Here is a 9,346-nt window from a genome sequence, read left to right on the forward strand (position 1 = left end):
GCAGAAGCAGCAGAGGCACAAACTGGATGACGAGAAGGGACACTGTAGAACACGTCTCTGTCCTGGCACGTTGCCGTGTGCGATATGTCCCTCCGGGTCTTCGGTCCTTGCGAAGCTCTATGTACTGCGAGCGCAGCTACTTGCAGCTGAGAAGGACCGCGGAGCTAGCAGCGAATTCGGAGAGCGCTAAGCACGAAGTCAAGAAGCGAGACGTGTCCCTGCAACGCGGTGCTAAGAGCAGCTTCCTGGCGGCGGGGGCGAGCTCCGGCCACAAGACATTCTCGTCCTGGCAACGGATCTCTGTGAAGGGCGTAGGCGAAAAGCTTTCGTTTTCCATTCGAACTGCGAGAGAGGCAGACTGTTACACGGAGCTCTGAGAACAAAGGTGCACGCCCTAGGCTGGCTTGGGCAGAAGAAGCGTTCTCGAGCTCTTGGCTGCCGGCACACTGCTGTGTATGTGGCGCCCCTGCAGCGGCTTCTGGCCGCCGGCAAGTGAAAGCGGAGCAAGGCGTGGGCGAGGGCGGTGAACGAAGCGGCTATGTGCCGTGCTTGTGTGCACCACGTTAGAGGCTACTAGGAGAGGAAGGTGGTTGACTCTCGCTTGCCTTCCCAAGTGCCCTTAGCAGTCGGAAGGAGCAAGCTGAAGCACTGCTGCTTGTGCTGCTCCTTGGTTCCCTTGCAGCCCGCTCTGAAAGCATTGGCGGTCACTTCTAGGCGCCGAGTTGCACACACACAGCACCACGCTAAGTGCCGCGGAGAAGGGAAATCCAGAGTGCAGCGAGGAGCTGGACGTGGCTTACGTTCAGTAAGGAAAAGGTGAACTTAAGCACTGCCACTTCAATCTGGCCGCCTCTGCTCTGGTAGCAACTTTTGCAAGTCGGCAGAGGGAGCCGCGAGTATGTAGAACGGAGGGCAGCGAGACGCCGTGTGTTATGCGCCCTTTCAGGGCTGCTGACAAGGGGCTACTTTAAGAACGCCTTCTACTTCCTCGCGTCCTTCTCGCTTCGCTCTAGCTGCATGGAGTACAGCACAGCGAAGGAGTGAAGACGGGCACTGCCCCAGCTTTTGCACTGGCGTGCAACGGCTGTGTGCTGCTTTTCCAAGCAGCAAGGGCACCGAGAAGTGAAAGCGATTGGGAAGGAGCTCTTTGGCTGCTCGTGTGCTCTTCGCTGCACTGCGCCGCTCGCAAGCGGCTTCGTTCTTCGGCGTCTGCCGTCCGGAGAGAGCTGAACTGCAGTGGTCAGTTTCAGCTCTGCCCAACAGCGTGCTCTCAGTTCTGCGGACAAGCACGCCCTGTTGCCTTGGCTCCGAGTGCAAAGTCCCTAGCGAGCACTCACTCAGTGCAATGCACCCAGAAAGACGCTCCCGCTCGTCTTTCAAGGAGCGATTCCTAACAGCAGAAGCAGCAGAGGCACAAACTGGATGACGAGAAGGGACAATGTAGAACACGTCTCTGTCCTGGCACGTTGTCGTGTGCGATATGTCCCTCCGGGTCTTCGGTCCTTGCGAAGCTCTATGTACTGCGAGCGCAGCTACTTGCAGCTGAGAAGGACCGCGGAGCTAGCAGCGAATTCGGAGAGCGCTAAGCACGTAGTCAAGAAGCGAGACGTGTCCCTGCAACGCGGTGCTAAGAGCAGCTTCCTGGCGGCGGGGGCGAGCTCCGGCCACAAGACATTCTCGTCGTAGCAACGGATCTCCGTGAAGGGCGTAGGCGAAAAGCTTTCGTTTTCCATTCGAACTGCGAGAGAGGCAGACTGTTACACGGAGCTCTGAGAACAAAGGTGCACGCCCTAGGCGGGCTTGGGCAGAAGAAGCGTTCTCGAGCTCTTGGCTGCCGGCACACTGCTGTGTATGTGGCGCCCCTGCAGCGGCTTCTGGCTGCCGGCAAGTGAAAGCGGAGCAAGGCGTGGGCGAGGGCGAGGGCGGTGAACGAAGCGGCAAAAGCGCTGTGCTTGTGTGCACCACGTTAGAGGCTACTAGGAGAGGAAGGTGGTTGACTCTCGCTTGCCTTCCCAAGTGCCCTTAGCAGTCGGAAGGAGCAAGCTGAAGCACTGCTGCTTGTGCTGCTCCTTGGTTCCCTTGCAGCCCGCTCTGAAAGCATTGGCGGTCACTTCTAGGCGCCGAGTTGCACACACACAGCACCACGCTAAGTGCCGCGGAGAAGGGAAATCCAGAGTGCAGCGAGGAGCTGGACGTGGCTTACGTTCAGTAAGGAAAAGGTGAACTTAAGCACTGCCTCTTCAATCTGGCCGCCTCTGCTCTGGTAGCAACTTTTGCGAGTCGGCAGAGGGAGCCGCGAGTATGTAGAACGGAGGGCAGCGAGACGCCGTGTGTTATGCGCCCTTTCAGGGCTGCTGACAAGGGGCTACTTTAAGAACGCCTTCTTCGTCCTCGCGTCCTTCTCGCTTCGCTCTAGCTGCATGGAGTACAGCACAGCGAAGGAGTGAAGACGGGCACTGCCCCAGCTTTTGCCCTGGCGTGCAACGGCTGTGTGCTGCTTTTCCAAGCAGCAAGAGCACTGAGAAGTGAAAGCGATTGTGAAGGAGCTCTTTGGCTGCTCGTGTGCTCTTCGCTGCACTGCGCCGCTCGCAAGCGGCTTCGTTCTTCGGCGTCTGCCGTCCGGAGAGAGCTGAACTGCAGCGGTCAGTTTCAGCTCTGCCCAACAGCGTGCTCTCAGTTCTGCGGACAAGCACACCCTGTTGCCTTGGCTCCGAGTGCAAAGTCCCTAGCGAGCACTCACTCAGTGCAATGCACCCAGAAAGACGCTCTCGCTCGTCTTTCAAGGAGCGATTCCTAACAGCAGAAGCAGCAGAGGCACAAACTGGATGACGAGAAGGGACAATGTAGAACACGTCTCTGTCCTGGCACGTTGTCGTGTGCGATATGTCCCTCCGGGTCTTCGGTCCTTGCGAAGCTCTATGTACTGCGAGCGCAGCTACTTGCAGCTGAGAAGGACCGCGGAGCTAGCAGCGAATTCGGAGAGCGCTAAGCACGAAGTCAAGAAGCGAGACGTGTCCCTGCAACGCGGTGCTAAGAGCAGCTTCCTGGCGGCGGGGGCGAGCTCCGGCCACAAGACATTCTCGTCCTGGCAACGGATCTCTGTGAAGGGCGTAGGCGAAAAGCTTTCGTTTTCCATTCGAACTGCGAGAGAGGCAGACTGTTACACGGAGCTCTGAGAACAAAGGTGCACGCCCTAGGCTGGCTTGGGCAGAAGAAGCGTTCTCGAGCTCTTGGCTGCCGGCACACTGCTGTGTATGTGGCGCCCCTGCAGCGGCTTCTGGCCGCCGGCAAGTGAAAGCGGAGCAAGGCGTGGGCGAGGGCGGTGAACGAAGCGGCTATGTGCCGTGCTTGTGTGCACCACGTTAGAGGCTACTAGGAGAGGAAGGTGGTTGACTCTCGCTTGCCTTCCCAAGTGCCCTTAGCAGTCGGAAGGAGCAAGCTGAAGCACTGCTGCTTGTGCTGCTCCTTGGTTCCCTTGCAGCCCGCTCTGAAAGCATTGGCGGTCACTTCTAGGCGCCGAGTTGCACACACACAGCACCACTGTAAGTGCCGCGGAGAAGGGAAATCCAGAGTGCAGCGAGGAGCTGGACGTGGCTTACGTTCAGTAAGGAAAAGGTGAACTTAAGCACTGCCTCTTCAATCTGGCCGCCTCTGCTCTGGTAGCAACTTTTGCAAGTCGGCAGAGGGAGCCGCGAGTATGCAGAACGGAGGGCAGCGAGACGCCGTGTGTTATGCGCCCTTTCAGGGCTGCTGACAAGGGGCTACTTTAAGAAGGCCTTCTACTTCCTCGCGTCCTTCTCGCTTCGCTCTAGCTGCATGGAGAACAGCACAGCGAAGGAGTGAAGACGGGCACTGCCCCAGCTTTTGCCCTGGCGTGCAACGGCTGTGTGCTGCTTTTCCAAGCAGCAAGAGCACTGAGAAGTGAAAGCGATTGTGAAGGAGCTCTTTGGCTGCTCGTGTGCTCTTCGCTGCACTGCGCCGCACGGAAGCGGCTTCGTTCTTCGGCGTCTGCCGTCCGGAGAGAGCTGAACTGCAGCGGTCAGTTTCAGCTCTGCCCAACAGCGTGCTCTCAGTTCTGCGGACAAGCACGCCCTGTTGCCTTGGCTCCGAGTGCAAAGTCCCTAGCGAGCACTCACTCAGTGCAATGCACCCAGAAAGACGCTCTCGCTCGTCTTTCAAGGAGCGATTCCTAACAGCAGAAGCAGCAGAGGCACAAACTGGATGACGAGAAGGGACAATGTAGAACACGTCTCTGTCCTGGCACGTTGCCGTGTGCGATATGTCCCTCCGGGTCTTCGGTCCTTGCGAAGCTCTATGTACTGCGAGCGCAGCTACTTGCAGCTGAGAAGGACCGCGGAGCTAGCAGCGAATTCGGAGAGCGCTAAGCACGAAGTCAAGAAGCGAGACGTGTCCCTGCAACGCGGTGCTAAGAGCAGCTTCCTGGCGGCGGGGCGAGCCCCGGCCACAAGACATTCTCGTCCTGGCAACGGATCTCTGTGAAGGGCGTAGGCGAAAAGCTTTCGTTTTCCATTCGAACTGCGAGAGAGGCAGACTGTTACACGGAGTTCTGAGAACAAAGGTGCACGCCCTAGGCGGGCTTGGGCAGAAGAAGCGTTCTCGAGCTCTTGGCTGCCGGCACACTGCTGGGTATGTGGCGCCCCTGCAGCGGCTTCTGGCTGCCGGCAAGTGAAAGCGGAGCAAGGCGTGGGCGAGGGCGGTGAACGAAGCGGCAAAAGCGCTGTGCTTGTGTGCACCACGTTAGAGGCTACTAGGAGAGGAAGGTGGTTGACTCTCGCTTGCCTTCCCAAGTGCCCTTAGCAGTCGGAAGGAGCAAGCTGAAGCACTGCTGCTTGTGCTGCTCCTTGGTTCCCTTGCAGCCCGCTCTGAAAGCATTGGCGGTCACTTCTAGGCGCCGAGTTGCACACACACAGCACCACGCTAAGTGCCGCGGAGAAGGGAAATCCAGAGTGCAGCGAGGAGCTGGACGTGGCTTACGTTCAGTAAGGAAAAGGTGAACTTAAGCACTGCCTCTTCAATCTGGCCGCCTCTGCTCTGGTAGCAACTTTTGCGAGTCGGCAGAGGGAGCCGCGAGTATGTAGAACGGAGGGCAGCGAGACGCCGTGTGTTATGCGCCCTTTCAGGGCTGCTGACAAGGGGCTACTTTAAGAACGCCTTCTTCGTCCTCGCGTCCTTCTCGCTTCGCTCTAGCTGCATGGAGTACAGCACAGCGAAGGAGTGAAGACGGGCGCTGCCCCAGCTTTTGCCCTGGCGTGCAACGGCTGTGTGCTGCTTTTCCAAGCAGCAAGAGCACTGAGAAGTGAAAGCGATTGTGAAGGAGCTCTTTGGCTGCTCGTGTGCTCTTCGCTGCACTGCGCCGCTCGCAAGCGGCTTCGTTCTTCGGCGTCTGCCGTCCGGAGAGAGCTGAACTGCAGCGGTCAGTTTCAGCTCTGCCCAACAGCGTGCTCTCAGTTCTGCGGACAAGCACACCCTGTTGCCTTGGCTCCGAGTGCAAAGTCCCTAGCGAGCACTCACTCAGTGCAATGCACCCAGAAAGACGCTCTCGCTCGTCTTTCAAGGAGCGATTCCTAACAGCAGAAGCAGCAGAGGCACAAACTGGATGACGAGAAGGGACAATGTAGAACACGTCTCTGTCCTGGCACGTTGTCGTGTGCGATATGTCCCTCCGGGTCTTCGGTCCTTGCGAAGCTCTATGTACTGCGAGCGCAGCTACTTGCAGCTGAGAAGGACCGCGGAGCTAGCAGCGAATTCGGAGAGCGCTAAGCACGAAGTCAAGAAGCGAGACGTGTCCCTGCAACGCGGTGCTAAGAGCAGCTTCCTCGCGGCGGGGGCGAGCTCCGGCCACAAGACATTCTCGTCCTGGCAACGGATCTCTGTGAAGGGCGTAGGCGAAAAGCTTTCGTTTTCCATTCGAACTGCGAGAGAGGCAGACTGTTACACGGAGCTCTGAGAACAAAGGTGCACGCCCTAGGCTGGCTTGGGCAGAAGAAGCGTTCTCGAGCTCTTGGCTGCCGGCACACTGCTGTGTATGTGGCGCCCCTGCAGCGGCTTCTGGCCGCCGGCAAGTGAAAGCGGAGCAAGGCGTGGGCGAGGGCGGTGAACGAAGCGGCTATGTGCCGTGCTTGTGTGCACCACGTTAGAGGCTACTAGGAGAGGAAGGTGGTTGACTCTCGCTTGCCTTCCCAAGTGCCCTTAGCAGTCGGAAGGAGCAAGCTGAAGCACTGCTGCTTGTGCTGCTCCTTGGTTCCCTTGCAGCCCGCTCTGAAAGCATTGGCGGTCACTTCTAGGCGCCGAGTTGCACACACACAGCACCACGCTAAGTGCCGCGGAGAAGGGAAATCCAGAGTGCAGCGAGGAGCTGGACGTGGCTTACGTGCAGTAAGGAAAAGGTGAACTTAAGCACTGCCTCTTCAATCTGGCCGCCTCTGCTCTGGTAGCAACTTTTGCAAGTCGGCAGAGGGAGCCGCGAGTATGCAGAACGGAGGGCAGCGAGACGCCGTGTGTTATGCGCCCTTTCAGGGCTGCTGACAAGGGGCTACTTTAAGAACGCCTTCTACTTCCTCGCGTCCTTCTCGCTTCGTTCTAGCTGCATGGAGTACAGCACAGCGAAGGAGTGAAGACGGGCACTGCCCCAGCTTTTGCACTGGCGTGCAACGGCTGTGTGCTGCTTTTCCAAGCAGCAAGAGCACCGAGAAGTGAAAGCGATTGTGAAGGAGCTCTTTGGCTGCTCGTGTGCTCTTCGCTGCACTGCGCCGCTCGCAAGCGGCTTCGTTCTTCGGCGTCTGCCGTCCGGAGAGAGCTGAACTGCAGCGGTCAGTTTCAGCTCTGCCCAACAGCGTGCTCTCAGTTCTGCGGACAAGCACGCCCTGTTGCCTTGGCTCCGAGTGCAAAGTCCCTAGCGAGCACTCACTCAGTGCAATGCACCCAGAAAGACGCTCTCGCTCGTCTTTCAAGGAGCGATTCCTAACAGCAGAAGCAGCAGAGGCACAAACTGGATGACGAGAAGGGACACTGTAGAACACGTCTCTGTCCTGGCACGTTGCCGTGTGCGATATGTCCCTCCGGGTCTTCGGTCCTTGCGAAGCTCTATGTACTGCGAGCGCAGCTACTTGCAGCTGAGAAGGACCGCGGAGCTAGCAGCGAATTCGGAGAGCGCTAAGCACGAAGTCAAGAAGCGAGACGTGTCCCTGCAACGCGGTGCTAAGAGCAGCTTCCTGGCGGCGGGGGCGAGCTCCGGCCACAAGACATTCTCGTCCTGGCAACGGATCTCTGTGAAGGGCGTAGGCGAAAAGCTTTCGTTTTCCATTCGAACTGCGAGAGAGGCAGACTGTTACACGGAGCTCTGAGAACAAAGGTGCACGCCCTAGGCTGGCTTGGGCAGAAGAAGCGTTCTCGAGCTCTTGGCTGCCGGCACACTGCTGTGTATGTGGCGCCCCTGCAGCGGCTTCTGGCCGCCGGCAAGTGAAAGCGGAGCAAGGCGTGGGCGAGGGCGGTGAACGAAGCGGCTATGTGCCGTGCTTGTGTGCACCACGTTAGAGGCTACTAGGAGAGGAAGGTGGTTGACTCTCGCTTGCCTTCCCAAGAGCCCTTAGCAGTCGGAAGGAGCAAGCTGAAGCACTGCTGCTTGTGCTGCTCCTTGGTTCCCTTGCAGCCCGCTCTGAAAGCATTGGCGGTCACTTCTAGGCGCCGAGTTGCACACACACAGCACCACGCTAAGTGCCGCGGAGAAGGGAAATCCAGAGTGCAGCGAGGAGCTGGACGTGGCTTACGTTCAGTAAGGAAAAGGTGAACTTAAGCACTGCCTCTTCAATCTGGCCGCCTCTGCTCTGGTAGCAACTTTTGCAAGTCGGCAGAGGGAGCCGCGAGTATGTAGAACGGAGGGCAGCGAGACGCCGTGTGTTATGCGCCCTTTCAGGGCTGCTGACAAGGGGCTACTTTAAGAACGCCTTCTTCGTCCTCGCGTCCTTCTCGCTTCGCTCTAGCTGCATGGAGTACAGCACAGCGAAGGAGTGAAGACGGGCGCTGCCCCAGCTTTTGCCCTGGCGTGCAACGGCTGTGTGCTGCTTTTCCAAGCAGCAAGAGCACTGAGAAGTGAAAGCGATTGTGAAGGAGCTCTTTGGCTGCTCGTGTGCTCTTCGCTGCACTGCGCCGCTCGCAAGCGGCTTCGTTCTTCGGCGTCTGCCGTCCGGAGAGAGCTGAACTGCAGCGGTCAGTTTCAGCTCTGCCCAACAGCGTGCTCTCAGTTCTGCGGACAAGCACACCCTGTTGCCTTGGCTCCGAGTGCAAAGTCCCTAGCGAGCACTCACTCAGTGCAATGCACCCAGAAAGACGCTCTCGCTCGTCTTTCAAGGAGCGATTCCTAACAGCAGAAGCAGCAGAGGCACAAACTGGATGACGAGAAGGGACAATGTAGAACACGTCTCTGTCCTGGCACGTTGTCGTGTGCGATATGTCCCTCCGGGTCTTCGGTCCTTGCGAAGCTCTATGTACTGCGAGCGCAGCTACTTGCAGCTGAGAAGGACCGCGGAGCTAGCAGCGAATTCGGAGAGCGCTAAGCACGAAGTCAAGAAGCGAGACGTGTCCCTGCAACGCGGTGCTAAGATCAGCTTCCTCGCGGCGGGGGCGAGCTCCGGCCACAAGACATTCTCGTCCTGGCAACGGATCTCTGTGAAGGGCGTAGGCGAAAAGCTTTCGTTTTCCATTCGAACTGCGAGAGAGGCAGACTGTTACACGGAGCTCTGAGAACAAAGGTGCACGCCCTAGGCTGGCTTGGGCAGAAGAAGCGTTCTCGAGCTCTTGGCTGCCGGCACACTGCTGTGTATGTGGCGCCCCTGCAGCGGCTTCTGGCCGCCGGCAAGTGAAAGCGGAGCAAGGCGTGGGCGAGGGCGGTGAACGAAGCGGCTATGTGCCGTGCTTGTGTGCACCACGTTAGAGGCTACTAGGAGAGGAAGGTGGTTGACTCTCGCTTGCCTTCCCAAGAGCCCTTAGCAGTCGGAAGGAGCAAGCTGAAGCACTGCTGCTTGTGCTGCTCCTTGGTTCCCTTGCAGCCCGCTCTGAAAGCATTGGCGGTCACTTCTAGGCGCCGAGTTGCACACACACAGCACCACGCTAAGTGCCGCGGAGAAGGGAAATCCAGAGTGCAGCGAGGAGCTGGACGTGGCTTACGTTCAGTAAGGAAAAGGTGAACTTAAGCGCTGCCTCTTCAATCTGGCCGCCTCTGCTCTGGTAGCAACTTTTGCAAGTCGGCAGAGGGAGCCGCGAGTATGCAGAACGGAGGGCAGCGAGACGCCGTGTGTTATGCGCCCTTTCAGGGCTGCTGACAAGGGGC

This window comes from Sturnus vulgaris, unplaced genomic scaffold (genome assembly GCF_052056855.1).
Source record: "Sturnus vulgaris isolate bStuVul1 unplaced genomic scaffold, bStuVul1.hap1 Scaffold_146, whole genome shotgun sequence".
NCBI classification, from domain to species: Eukaryota; Metazoa; Chordata; class Aves; order Passeriformes; family Sturnidae; genus Sturnus; species Sturnus vulgaris.